This window comes from Canis lupus, chromosome 33 (genome assembly GCF_003254725.2).
Source record: "Canis lupus dingo isolate Sandy chromosome 33, ASM325472v2, whole genome shotgun sequence".
Classification (NCBI taxonomy): domain Eukaryota; kingdom Metazoa; phylum Chordata; class Mammalia; order Carnivora; family Canidae; genus Canis; species Canis lupus.
This window is the reverse complement of record NC_064275.1, coordinates 14,279,284-14,292,946: the sequence shown is the minus strand read 5'-3', so window position 1 is coordinate 14,292,946 and position 13,663 is coordinate 14,279,284. Positions and strand designations below refer to the sequence as shown.

The window sequence follows — 13,663 nt, the reverse complement described above, 5'->3', positions numbered from 1 at the left end:
CATCTGACTTCCCCAGGCTCCAGTCACCCTGTTGTCTCTTTATCTGGATCCTGCTCCACCCATCACCCACTTTGGAATCATGAATGATTTGTCTAGTGTACCCAGGTTAGGTTTTGTTTTTGTGTTTTGGATGCTGCCTCTTGGGTTTGTTTCATGCACTTGACCTGATGCCTCTCAAGTTGACCTCACAGCTTGTGGTGGAGAGAAGAGAGTGGTACCCCCTTCCTTTGTCAAAGAATAGCTTCAGGGATGCCTGGGTGGGTAGCTCAGTGGTTGAGCGTCTGCCTTTGGCTCAGGTCATGATCCTGTGACCCTGGGATCAAGTCCCACATTGGGCTCCCTGCATGGAGCCTCCTTCTCCATCTGCCTGTGTCTCTGCCTCTCTCTCTGTGTCTCTCATGAATAAATAAATAGAATCTTTTTTTAAAAAAAGAATAGCTTCATCTGTAAGAAGGGCAGGCAGGCCCACATACACATTTTTGTTAGCTTCTTGGGTAAAAGGATTAGTAGGTACTGAGAATGTGAAGATACTAGTTGCCTGTCATAAGAAAACAGATCATAAAATAGTATCTACTTCATAGTTTTGCTGAGGATGGTCCTAAGAAGGCAAAAATTCTGAAATTCAGGTTAAAAAAATTTAGATTAATTCATGATAAGGTGAGATAGGAAAAAAAAAAAAGAGTCCAGGAAAACAGAACTACACCCTTTCCTTCAAGTCTCTCTCTCTCTCATAGATAAATAAATTTTAAAAAATAAAGAGAGAGAGAGAACGTGAGAGGGCCAAAGGGAGAGGGAGAGAATCTAGAGCAGACTCCTCTGAGTGTGGAGCCCAACTTGAGACTGATCTCATGACGCTGAGATCATGACCAGAGCCAAAATAAAGAGTTAGAGGCTTAACCAACTGAGCCACCCAGGTGCCCCCTCAAGTCTCCATTTCTTTTTTTTTTTTTTTTTTTTTTAAGATTTTATTTATTTATTCATAGACACAGGCAGAGGGAGAAGCAGGCTCCATGCAGGGAGCCCGATGTGGGACTTGATCCCGGGTCTCCAGGATCACACCCCAGGCTGCAGGCGGCGCCAAACCACTGCGCCACTGGGGCTGCCCAAGTCTCCATTTCTTAAGGTCAATCTCCCCAAGGTCATGTTCTTCTCCATGTTTTCCTCTGCAGGTTTGCATCATGAACCTGGTCCAGGAAATAGTCCTGATCTACATACAAAGCCATGTTACTTGAATGAACTGGGTATTTTAAAATAAATTTCTTCCCCTTCAGATGCTAAGCTTTAAGTAGAGCCTACTGGCCAGTGACTTTTTTTTTTTTTTTTTTTTTTTGGCAGGTTTTTAAAAAAATTTATTTAAACAGAATTCCTAATGATTTTACAGTAAAATTTCAAGTAAGGAATTTTATGACAAGTGTGTGAAGAACTGCAACAACCTTAGGTTAATGTCTAGACTATCACTCTCACTTACCCAAAGGGCAGTTGATACAATGAGAATTGTAACCATCTAATGAGAACCAACATCTTCCACCACATTTTTCTCTTTGTTTTTATAATGCCTTGATGCTCTGAAGGAAAGACACTATTTTAGAAAGAGATAAGGATGGAAGGTATTCAAAGATTTCATCATCTTAATCTTATAAAGATGATCCCCTCCCCCAAAAAAGATTAAAGTCCTATTACATCTCTCTATGGATTTGAAGATGCACCAGGAAGATGGCCTGCTTCTTTGGTCTAAATCTTGAGAAAGAAAGGAAGAAAAAGAGGAAAAGAGATGAGTGGCAGCTGGTCCAAGATAAGAACAAGCCCTAATATGAATTCTCTTCTTTCTCTTCACATCAGTGGCTTGTGAGTAGCTGCTCCTTCACTCTTTTTGTCAGAGACACAGAATATTCCACCTAGAGAAACACCTGCTGATACAGAACTGGGTTTAGATCACAAAGGCTAGGCCATGGGGGCAGGAGAATGGTTTAAGTGGGGCAAATAGCTCCTTTATTTTTCTTTCCCAAATGTGTTGGCACAAACTTAATGGAGAATTAAATGAGAAAGATAGTTTGTCTAAAATTAAATATGTGGCCGAGAGGCAAAACGAAGAGACCTAAAGGAAGGGTTAGCGCATTAAAGAAACAAGCTGAGTTCTGGAGGCAGCCTGCCTGCTCCACCTCCCCCCACTCCCCATTTATATTAGAATAACCTTTAAACGTGAAAATGAAATACAGAAAAGTCCTGACATTTGAAATCAAACTAGGGTCTTATGCTTGCTAAAGAATCTAAATCATTAAAAGTGTGTGGACAAGGAATAGCTTTTTTAATACTTAGAGTTTGTTTCTGGGGCCAGCAGTAGGTGAGCAAAATTGGACATTCAAATAAAAGCCAGAAATACCAAGTTTTATCAGTAGGGTGACTGACAACATTGAGAAAGATATTTAGGTAGGCAGCATTTCTTGATGGAGACAGTACTGGAGTGAGACCATGTGTGGATTCCTGGGGCCTCCAACAAGCCATTTGCCCTCTGGGTCTTGGCCTCCTCTGCTCTCCAGAGAGGGGACAAATCTCTGAGGTCCTTCCCACCTCCATTTTTTTATGAGTCCATGAAACCTTCATAATGCAGGGAATGACACCTCAGTACCTCAAAAAGATTATTAATTATTTAGAAGCAACATTTATGGAACAAATTGTATTTGGTACAATTTTTTTACTCATGGCCAATGAGTAGAGTAGTATAGAGATTGCTCTCTATAGGCTTTATGTTGTCTTCCCTTGTTACTTTTTATCCCTACCCATGAATGGTTCTTCTTCATGTATAGAACAGTAGGCTAGTGATGGACTTCCTACCTAGAAGGACCTGAAAGTCTTTTTTCAGAATAAAAAAAGTTATATCCCTAATATCGTTGGTGATTCTTATGCATGGGCAGGTATGAAAACCACAGCCACTCACATGTCTTCTATGAGAGAAACTTCTCTATGGTCATCCTGAAAAGGCCAATGTCCAGCCATACTCTTCCTTCTTGCATTGATCTTTTGAGTTCCTTAGAGCCATGGAGTCCTGCATACTTCATTTATAAGACATAGCAAAAAGGTGACAGACTTGCATGCACGCTCGCTAATTTAAATCCTGCCTCCATCACTCACTTGCTGTACTACACTTGATAAAACATTTGCTCCCAATAAGTCTTGAGTGTCCACATGACATGACATGAGATAACAAATGTAAGCACCTAGCACAGTGCCTGGCATGTTACATCCTTAGTACACGCTTGCTCCTTTCACCTTGTGCATTTTTAGAAGTTTAGCTACATGGAACTAAACTTACTTCTTAGGGACTGGTTTCCATTCTGACCTAGAGGGAGGCTACATTCTTGTCCCAGACTCTTCAATCTCTTGCTTCTCAAGTCACGTTTAATTGGCCCTTCTAATGAGGTCTGAGAAAACAATTATCTATAAACTGTTATCTCGGAATGGGTAAAATCTTTAAAGTGCCCACAGGGAATGGACCCTCAAACTGTCAGTGCTACAGACCTTAAGATTTTCCTCATGCTGTTAACATGACAATGAGCCCTCATCCATTCATTTTCAGGCAAAAATCTTATAATTAGACTACACGCTTGGTCTCTGCTCCAGCACATATGGTCACTGTTTTTGCTCAGAAACATTATATTTCTATAACATTTACACTTCTAATGAGCATCATAAGAAATATAAAAAACTATACTATAGTGTGGGGCATATAAAAACTAACAACTCATTGATATAATTTAGATATTATGATCATTTAATATGTATTATTTAGAATAATATATATGAGATTATTAAGTAAAAATATATCCGGAACTCAATTTCTTTCTTTACCAAACTATCATCCCCCCATCCTCCCCCATGTTACCAGCCTGCTCTCGGCTGTCATTGTCACGTACCTGGATTATTATAGCAACCTCCTAAGTAGTCTCCCTGCTTCCAAGCTTGTCCCTCCACAATCTGTTCTCAGTAGAGCAGCTAGAGGGATCCAACTAATTCACAAGGGCAGATCACATCATTCCAAACCCCCAATGGGAGTGGCCTTCAGATCCTTACCTCATCTGCCCCTCTCCTCTCCCCTCCGTTTTCTCATCTCACGGATGCTACTCTTCCCTCATTCACACCATTTCAGCCATAATGGCCACTTGTCTCTTTCTAAAACACACCAGCCACTAGCCTTCCACAGGGACTTCTTTCTTGCTGTTCTATCTGCCTGGGATGCTTTGCCCCAGATGTCAACATGGCTGTTTCTCTCACCTCCTTCAAGCTGTTGCTCAATTGTCATCTTCTCAGTGAGGTCTTCCCAGCACCTGTTTAACATTGCAAATGTCCCCAACATACCCTAAAGCCTCTTTTCTGCTTGGATTTATCCCATGGTACTATCACCTTCTAACCTGCTCTGTTATTGCTTATTTTGTTTATTCATTGACTCTCCCCATTAGAACACAAATCTCACAAGGCAGAGGTTTTTGGCTGCTTGGTTTATGAATATACACTTAAGACAGAGCCTGGCACACAGCCAGCACTCAACAACTATTTCCTGAATGAAGAGAGGAACTACAAAACTTGCCAATGATTATGTATCTCAATAGTGATGCAGCCAATGAAGGCTTCCTTAGTCTCTTTGCAGTCTTTCCCCTAGTCCATGTGTCCCTTCATTGTGTCATAAAGGTCATGAGAAGTTATTTTTTTTAATTAACCTTTGTATTAGTTTCCATGGGAACTCATATAACCCAACTGATGCTGCCATTTAAAAAAATGCTTTTGAAATTGGCTTTTAAGCAGTTTCTTGATCACACAAGAAAATCATTATGTTATCATATTATCATCACAGCTGGCTGATGGCTTTGTTTTGTGTTTTGTCCATTTTTTTAACCTAAGTGATATTTGCTTATCTATACTCTGGTTATCTGACTTGACTACAAAAGATTTCTGGCTCTTTTTGGAATTCAAAATATATTTTCCAAGAGTAGGATGATATGCCATCACTGAGAGCAAAATGGTTCTCAAAATGTGAATAGATCTTTAAGTATTTAAAGATCTAAACAAAACAAAAAGCATCTAAACTATTAGATCAAAATTTAAAGGCAAATAATAAGTTGAATTTATTTGTACAGTGTGACAAAGGTCTAAAAGGTAAAAGTTCAGAAGAATTTATAAGACTCCAAAGATGGGGGGGTTACCTGCATAGAAAATTTGCAAAGGTGCAAGTACAACTGAGTACTAATTAACAAACACCATAAAGAATCTTCAAAGTCACAGCTAATAGGAAAAACAAAGCTCATTGCAAATTAAAACAAAACTTAGAAATAATTCCACATATCAAATTTAAATATTCTTTTAAAACTCAATCATAAGATGGTAATAGTAGGGGAAGCAGGATAACAGATACAAGAGAATTCTTTTATTTTTGTAACTTTTCTGTACATTTAAAATTAGTTCATAAAGTTAAAAAAAAAAAAGAATGGATATTCTGTTGTATTTCATTGCTCTATCCCTGCATTGGTTCCATACTCCTTTAATTACTATAGTGTTACAGTAGTCTTGATATCTGATATCTGCCTTCTTTGCAATTGTCTCAGCTTTTCTTTTTTTTTTTTTTAAGATTTTATTTATTTATTCATGAGAGACACACAGAGAGAGGCAGAGACACAGGCAGAGGGAGAAGCAGGCTCCCTGCGGAGAGCCTGATGCAGGACTTGATCCCAGGACCCTGGAATCACCACCTGAGCCGAAGGCAGATGTTCAACCACTGAGCCACTCAGGAGCCCATCTCCCCTATTCTTGACCCTCGGCCTCCCCATACAAAATGTAACAACAGCTTGTCAATTTCTGCAAAACCACTGCTGGGATTTTCCGTTGGAATTCCAATGAATTTATAGGGTCAGTTTGGGGAGAATTAACCGTGCAAAGTAGGAGCCATACCAACAACATATTGTGCATATATCTTCCTCTGTTAATGCTCCCTGAGCTCCTCTCCCAGGTCTTTATATCAGGTAAAGCTGGGCCTGATCAGAGTTTGGGTCCCTCCAGACTTACTGTCTTGTCTGATGAGTGTACAGCCTATTTTTTCACTTGGAGTATTCCCTTCTGATAAAATTTTAATCTGGTGTGGAAAATAAAGCCTTTCTTCCTGTCTTCTAAACCAAGTCCCAGTTTAGCAGGCATATGTATCATGGTTTAGAGTAAATTGATGACTCTGCTTATACCAGTTTAGGAGTAGAGGATGTGGATTAATTCCAATGTAGTAGTCAAGTGCAGAAACCTAGCTCATTATTCTGTATGTTGGTAAATTGAACACCAATAAAAAATAAATTTATTATAAAAAACAAAAACAAAAAAAATAAAAAAAATAAAAATGCCAAGGGGTAACCACTTTACAAAAAAAAAAAAAAAAAAGAAAGAAAGAAAGAAAAAAAAGAAAGAAAGAAACCTAGCTCAAAATAGCTGAAGTCGCAAAGGGAATCTACTCTTCACATAAACATGCAGGCAGCTAAATGTAGGGCTCAGAGGATGTAATCAGCTCCTGGACCTCTTATCTCTGCTTGTCTCTGTACATTCCCTATACATTCCTGAGGCTGGGATAGATGGCCACTAATGAATCTGACTTAAATTATTCTTACAGTTCTCATTCCAGAGGAAGAGGGTCTCTTTCTCTCCTTCACTGTCTCCCTCCCTCCCCCCTTAGAACCCATATAGCAAATCTGAGGGAAGAATGACTTTCCTGCTTGGGTCATTTCCTACATCAATCACTGGGGACAAAGCAGATGGAGGACTTGACTAGCCCTTTCTGAATTGATATATATTGAAGGGCAGGCTGTGTGGGGATGAGGGAGGGACCATCAACAGCCTCATCTGAATCCGAAAATAGGTTCCCTACAATGTGATTGCTGGATTGTATGATATTCTATTTTTAACTTTTTGAGGAACCTCTGTACTGTCTTCTACAGTGACTGCACCAGTTTGCATTCCCTCTTCTCCACATTCTTTTCAATACTTGTTTCTTGATTTTTTTATTTTAGTCATTCTGATAGGTATAAGGTGATATCTCATTGTGGTTTTGTTTTGCATTTCCCTGATGATGAGCAATGTTGAGCATCTTTTCATGTGTCTGTTGACTGGGTATTTACCCAAAGGATATGAAAACACTAATTTGAAGGGATATATGCACTTCTATATTTACTGCAGCATTATTTACGATAGCCAAATTATAGAAGCATCCCAAGTGTCCGTAGATAGGTGAATGGATAAAGAAGATGTGGTATGTATATATATTATATATATAATATAATATAATTATAATTAATAATAATATATAATATAATCATATAATATATACACACACAATGGAATCTTATTCAGCTATAAAAAGGATGAAATCTTTCCATTTACAATAACATGGATGGGTTTAGAGAGTATAACGCTAAGCAAAATAAACCAGAGAAAGACAAATACCATGTGATTTCACTCACATGTGGAATTTAAGAAACAAAATAAATGAACAAAGTAGAAAAAGAGAGAGAGGGGCAAAGCAAACAACAGACTCTTAACTATAGAGAACAAGCAGATGGTTACCACAGGAGAGGTGGGTGGGGGGATGGGTGAAATAGGTGATGAGGATTAAGGAGGGCACTTGTTGTGATGAGCACATGGTGTTGTATGGGAGTGTTGAATCGCTCACTAAATTGTGCACCTGAAACTAATATTACACTGTATGTTAACTGTTCTGGAATTTTTTTAAAAAAAATGAATGGGTTCCCTTCATCAGAGAGGTCTGTTTCAGAAGGGAAGAGAAACTGGGTAGAGGAGAATAGCATGTCACTGAAGTTTCTAACGTACTGGGCCTTACTCACTACACGCCTAGCGGTGTCCAACCTTTAGAGAGCTAAGTATCAGACAAAGTAAGGTTAAACACCTTTTATTAAGTGTCATAGAAACAAAAACTTACAGTATCTATGCAACTATTAGGCACTGCCTGGAAAGTAAGAAAAGTTTATAGTCTAAAACCACTGTAGAAATCCTTTTCTATTTAGGATTTTAATCTGTAAGTGCTTAGGACGATTTCCACTGCTGATGTGATCCCTGGAAGACACTTTCCCCCTGCTGGCTTTTCCCCTGCTGGCTGAAAAAGGTGCTCCTAGCAGGTTACTACTAACCACTGCTCTAGGCATTAGGCAAGCCCTCTACCACTTTGGTGACCACAAGCAGGCTGCATATTACAATCTTCTGGAAAACTGTTTAAAATTGCTTTGCCCAGGCTTCAGATCTCTGCGATGGGGACCCAGGCTTCAGTATATTAAAGCTCTGCAGGTGATTCCAATGCGGAGCCAAGGCAGGTACTGCTGACCCAGTTGGTCGGCAACCTGCATGCGACTCCTCCTAGACAGGCCTTCCTTCACTACCTGGGTCTTAAAACACAAGGAACTAAGACTTAACATGACCTTACAAAAAATGGACAAGAAAGGAGCTCTGCCTCAGTTGGCTGTAGGCCATGAATTCCGAAGAAGTTCCTGGGCTAGATGGTATTTACGGTATATTTTAAAAATTGAAAAAAATCATAAAAATCTAGATTTTTTTCAGTCTTCTCTCGAAAAGTTGGAAGGTTGGGAAAATACTGGGCAGCAACCAGTCAGCTGCTGTTGAGTAGCAGCTGCCCTCTCTGGGCAAGAAATGTGCTTTTCAGTTTGTCCTGGTTTTTTACCACTCTATTAATATATGCAGTTTCACTAATCAAAACCATCTGCCTAGCGTTTTCCGGCATTTGAGTGTACGGCTGCTTCTAACTGCTTCACCTCCCTGTAACCCTGGCAAAAATAAGTCCCTATATAATATAGCCTAATTCATTACAACTGGGTTCCCCATTGGGAGAAATGCCTTATAGTAAAAAGGTGTTAACAACTTGTTAACAAGTTGACAAAGTATTTATTATCCTGACCTTTTCCCCTGCACAGAAATCTTTCTTGAGTGACTGTCAAGATAGGTCATAGAGACACTAGGTTCCCTATAGATATAGGGACACAGCGATGAACGTATGCTCGTAGATAAGATGCATATCATACCTCTACCAAGTCTTCCCATGACTATCAAAGGGCCATAAAAGGTGCACACGCCAATCTCAATGCTTCTCTTCACTAAGGCAAAATTAGTACCTTGAAAGGGAATTGATTCAACTCAATTTAATTCAGCAGCAACTAATAGCATTTGTGCAGGACGTTCCAATTAAAAAAAGAGCCTTTCACTTGTCATTTGATCCCCATAGAAGCTATATGAAGAAGGTTTTATTATGATTTGCGATATAATGCTTTATAAAAAAATATATATATTTGGTCGTTTGGATGACCTAAAGATATTTCTCAGGTAGATTTGGTCTTCGTTCACAGTCCCTGAAAATACTTCAGAGCCACAAAGGGGAAATGGATGTCTTGGTATTTAAAAAGGCAACTTTGGATCCCACTCAAGGGCAGGGTCTGGTTGCCAGGAGGACTAACTGTATGCTTAAGGGGTTAGAACTTTTATTTCTCCGCCCTCCCCGCCCATGCCCCACGCCCAGGGAGGGGAAGAAGGCTGGAGACTGAATCAGCCAATGGCCAGTGATTTAGTCATGGCTATTTAGTGGAGTCCCCATATAAACCCAAGAAGACACCATTTTGGTGCTTTTACAGAGAGCTTCATGCTTGAGGAACCAGAACACTCCCACGTGTCACCAGTTGGGCCCCAAGCTCCACCAGGACTGAAGCTCCTTTGTGAAACACTTGCCCCACGTATCTCTTCATTGGACTGTTGAAGCTGGTAAAGGTAAGCAAGCATTTCCCTAGTTCTAAGCTGCTCTAGCAGGTTAACTGAACCTAAGAAGTGGTCGTTGAAATCTCCCGTGTGTAAGCAGTCAGGGAATAGCCTGGGGCTCACAATTGGGATCTGAAGAGGGGTGAGGGCAGCTTTGTAGGACTGAGCCCTTACCCTGTGGAATCTGATGCTCTCTCCAGCTAGGTCAAAATTGCCTTGAATTTAAAAACGTATCTATATGAAGGAATGATACTGAGGAAACAAGAATGAACGATACTTCAATACACACTTGGAATAATAGTCATAACAATTTTTTTCAGGCTTCTTCCCCTCTTGGGACACTGATCCTAATTAGAATTGCTTTTCTCTGTCTAGTTATTTGTAGGCTTATTGATCTGCCCTCCACAGAGTGAATCTCACCACTGTCCCTGTGTTCTCAGTTCATTTGGTGAAAAACATTGTGCCTAGCAGAGCGAGGGGTCCACTCATTTGACTTCCCCCAAATAGCTCCAGCATCCCACATTGCCCAAGATGATTACAGGCAGTTTGGTACAGTAGCGGTTATCTTCATTTGAAGTCCAAAGACTAGGATTTTATTCCTAGCCCTGCCCCCTACTCTGTGGCCTCAAAAGGCAACGTAAATAAGGAATAGGAAATGAGCAAGACCAATGAATGCGACTTTCTGTGGCCCCCTCACTACCAACCAGCCTGTACTCCTGAAATACCAACCTCACCAAATAGCCTACTATTTTAACTTTTACAGCTTGTTCTACTTCTTTCCCCAGCACTGTAAGACAATAAATATTATATGCATCGGGGACCAGGCAGATGTGGACAAAGGCATGTGTGTGCCCGCTTTGGTGATGTGTTTTAGTTGAAATGGTTGTGACAGCCAGGCTCTGAGGCAGGGCACAACTTGCCACTGTTCGGTGACTTAAAGTGACTGCAGTTGATTTTTAAAAGGATTGCATTTAGGCTGTTCTGCTCTGGTGAGCAGTTCATTAGGCTTGGGATGCCTGTGAGAATTGGACTCTGACTTGGTGGAAACCTTGTATAAAACCAACAACATCCTTGCTGATCCAGACACCTACATGATATTTATCAGGAGAATTCTTAAGTTGATTGGGCTCAGCATTTTGTTATCACTTCTAAATATTTGTATGTTGAATTAATTTTGCTTTCTGTTAGTAAGTTTTCCTCTCCTAAGGGGAGGAGATTTTTGTTTTCGATGAGTAATTTCTGATTTACTTCCTGTCTTCTATTGATAAGTGTCACAAAAAGTGAATCCACATAGAGGGCCACTACTGCATGTTGCTACAGACTCTAGGGAGTGTGTGTGTGTGTGTGTGTGTGTGTAGACATGTGTATAAAATGTTCATACATAGTGGCTCAGTGGTTGAGCATCTGCCTTTGGCTCAGGTCATGATCCTGGGGTCCTGGGATCGAGCCCCACATTGGGGTCCCCACCAGGATCCTGCATGTCCCTCTGCCTATGTCTCTGCCTCTCTCTGTGTCTCTCATAAATAAATAAAATATTTTTAAAAAATGTTCATACATAGATATGACTCAGTCCACACCATTGGGTGTGTAGGGGGCAACACATTATTTTTCTATAACTGAACTTAAATTCCATTCGGGATTGCCATTCTTCTGCTAATGGAAATGCAAACTCAATTCATGAGCTCTCTTCCATTCTCTCTTTCACCTGTCTAGAAAACTTGTTGAGTGTCCGTGTATAGGAGGTTGTCACATCTCCAGTTGACTTATGTAGTAATCAGGGATAATCATAAAAATATATTAAAAATATCTAAAAATCAAAATGGCACAGGCACAAGAAATCAAAATGGATGTCTATAGTAACTAATTAATACAAGTGAACAGCACATTCTGATGACCTTGCCCTTCTGGTCTTCAACTGTTGCTTCACCCAAGCCACAGCTATGGCATTCTATTCCCACAGCAAAATCTCTTCAAGTCTCTGTGCCACATCCAAGTGCTTTCCAGGAGCATTAACTATATTGTACTACTTTCATCTGACTTTTGGCCATGGAGACTATGTCTTCTCTACTGCTCCTTAGGTCAAGGGGGAGATTATGGGCCTTGAGATCTTCCTAGATTCTACTCAAGAATTAGATGGGGAAGAAGGTTGATATCAGAGGGCTACACTCCTCTTGATTTTCCCTTCTTATCCAGGTTTAAGTTGGGTTTGGACCAGGTTACAGGTTAGGATCAGGTACCTAAAATGGCCAGAACACAGACAATTTTCAGAAATCTTCTAGTTTTATTATTTTATATTAAGTTTTTGCCTCTGAAAGAATCTAAAGAATATTTAATAGGGAGTACTGTAGCCTGGCTTTTCATATATATTCCCCAAATCCTGTTTAGGACAAAAATTGAATGGTTTGGAGTCCTTCAAGGATCTTTGCCTTTGTTGTTGACAACCAGGGGTCATTTTTCTAAAGTTTTGTTGTTTCATATCCACCGAGGCAACAAATGTTGCCCATTATGCAGGAGAAGGTTCACAGTATAATAAAGGATATCAAGAATGGGTGCCTTCTCTTCTGGCCTTTTCAGTCTTGGCCACAGAAATAAGATGATGAAGGAGATGTCATCGTTCAGAAAGTGTCACAGTAAGATGCACATGTTGTGCCGCTGCTGTGACCGTAAGGCCTACCACCTTCCAAAGTGGACCTATGGCAAATGTGCAAGCGGAAGAGAAAGTGTCACTGGAGTGCCAAGGCTAAAAGACAAAATACCACTGGGACTGGTCGTGTGAGGCACCTAAAAATTATATGCCACAGATTCCCTGAAGGAACACCTCAGCCTAAGAGGGCAGCTGTCATGGCATCCAGTTCATCTTAAGGATTTCAACAATGAGTCGCACAATAAGTGTTATGGTTTAAAAAGAAGAAGAATGTCAAGAATGTCAAACTTCCTGGCTACTGTATATTTAAATATCCACCATCTATGCTTTAGACTTCTGACCCATCTGTCAAGTCTGTACATGGACATCTCAAGCACAAGAACAGTCTTCCTTCTTGAGAGCCCACCCATCTTTGGGCCACACTGTTGGGAAATTCTTTGTTATAATGGTCTGAAATCCGTCTCTGTATTACTTTCCTAAGGTTTTTTTTTTTTTTTTTTAAGATTGTATTAATTTAAAAAAAAAGAAAAAAAAAAGATTGTATTAATTTACTCATGAGAGACAAGGAGAGATGTGGAGACACAGGCAGAGGGAGAAGCAGGTTCCTTGTGGGGAACCCAATGCGGAACTCAATCCCAGGACCCCGGGATCACGCCCAGAGCTGAAGGCAGACGCTCAACCACTAAGTCACCCAGATGCCCCCTTTCCTAAGAATATTAAAAAGAAAAGAAAACAACCAGTTACTCCTGTGTTCTCACTTGTCTCCAGGCCTCCTTTCAGATATTCTGTTCATCCCCTTAGTCACCCAAAGACAGGACTACACGCCAGTTTGCAGAAGATGACTTTTTTCGAATCAGAGCGTTTTGTGTAGCTTGTCTGCCATCCAAATTCCTGCCGAAATTCCTGATTAGCAGTCTGGGCAACCAGCTTGGGATCAGTATGCTTCATCTGCCAGTGAAAGGATTTCAAGCCCAGTGGCACATGTTGGAGAGAGGTAACATGTTGGTCCTTGGAATTGGAACCGCTCCACAGACCATTAGCATGAGGCTCCATGAGCCCTCAGTCGTCCAGCTCTGTCTGGGGCTCAAGCCTCATTCACGCTCTGCTTCCCCTGTGCTCTCATCATACCGGACACTTTGTCTTTTCAATTTCTCTTCACTCACCATGCTTCCTTGTGACCCAGGCCTTCGTCCTACTATACCCACTCCTAGAAAAGATTTTTCT

At 40.5% G+C, this 13,663-nt stretch overlaps 1 pseudogene; it reads left to right on the top strand.

Annotated features, from left to right (window-relative positions):
- Positions 1-12,388: 12,388 nt before the first annotated feature.
- On the top strand, positions 12,389-12,657 carry LOC112641256 (60S ribosomal protein L37-like; annotated as a pseudogene).
- Positions 12,658-13,663: the final 1,006 nt, after the last annotated feature.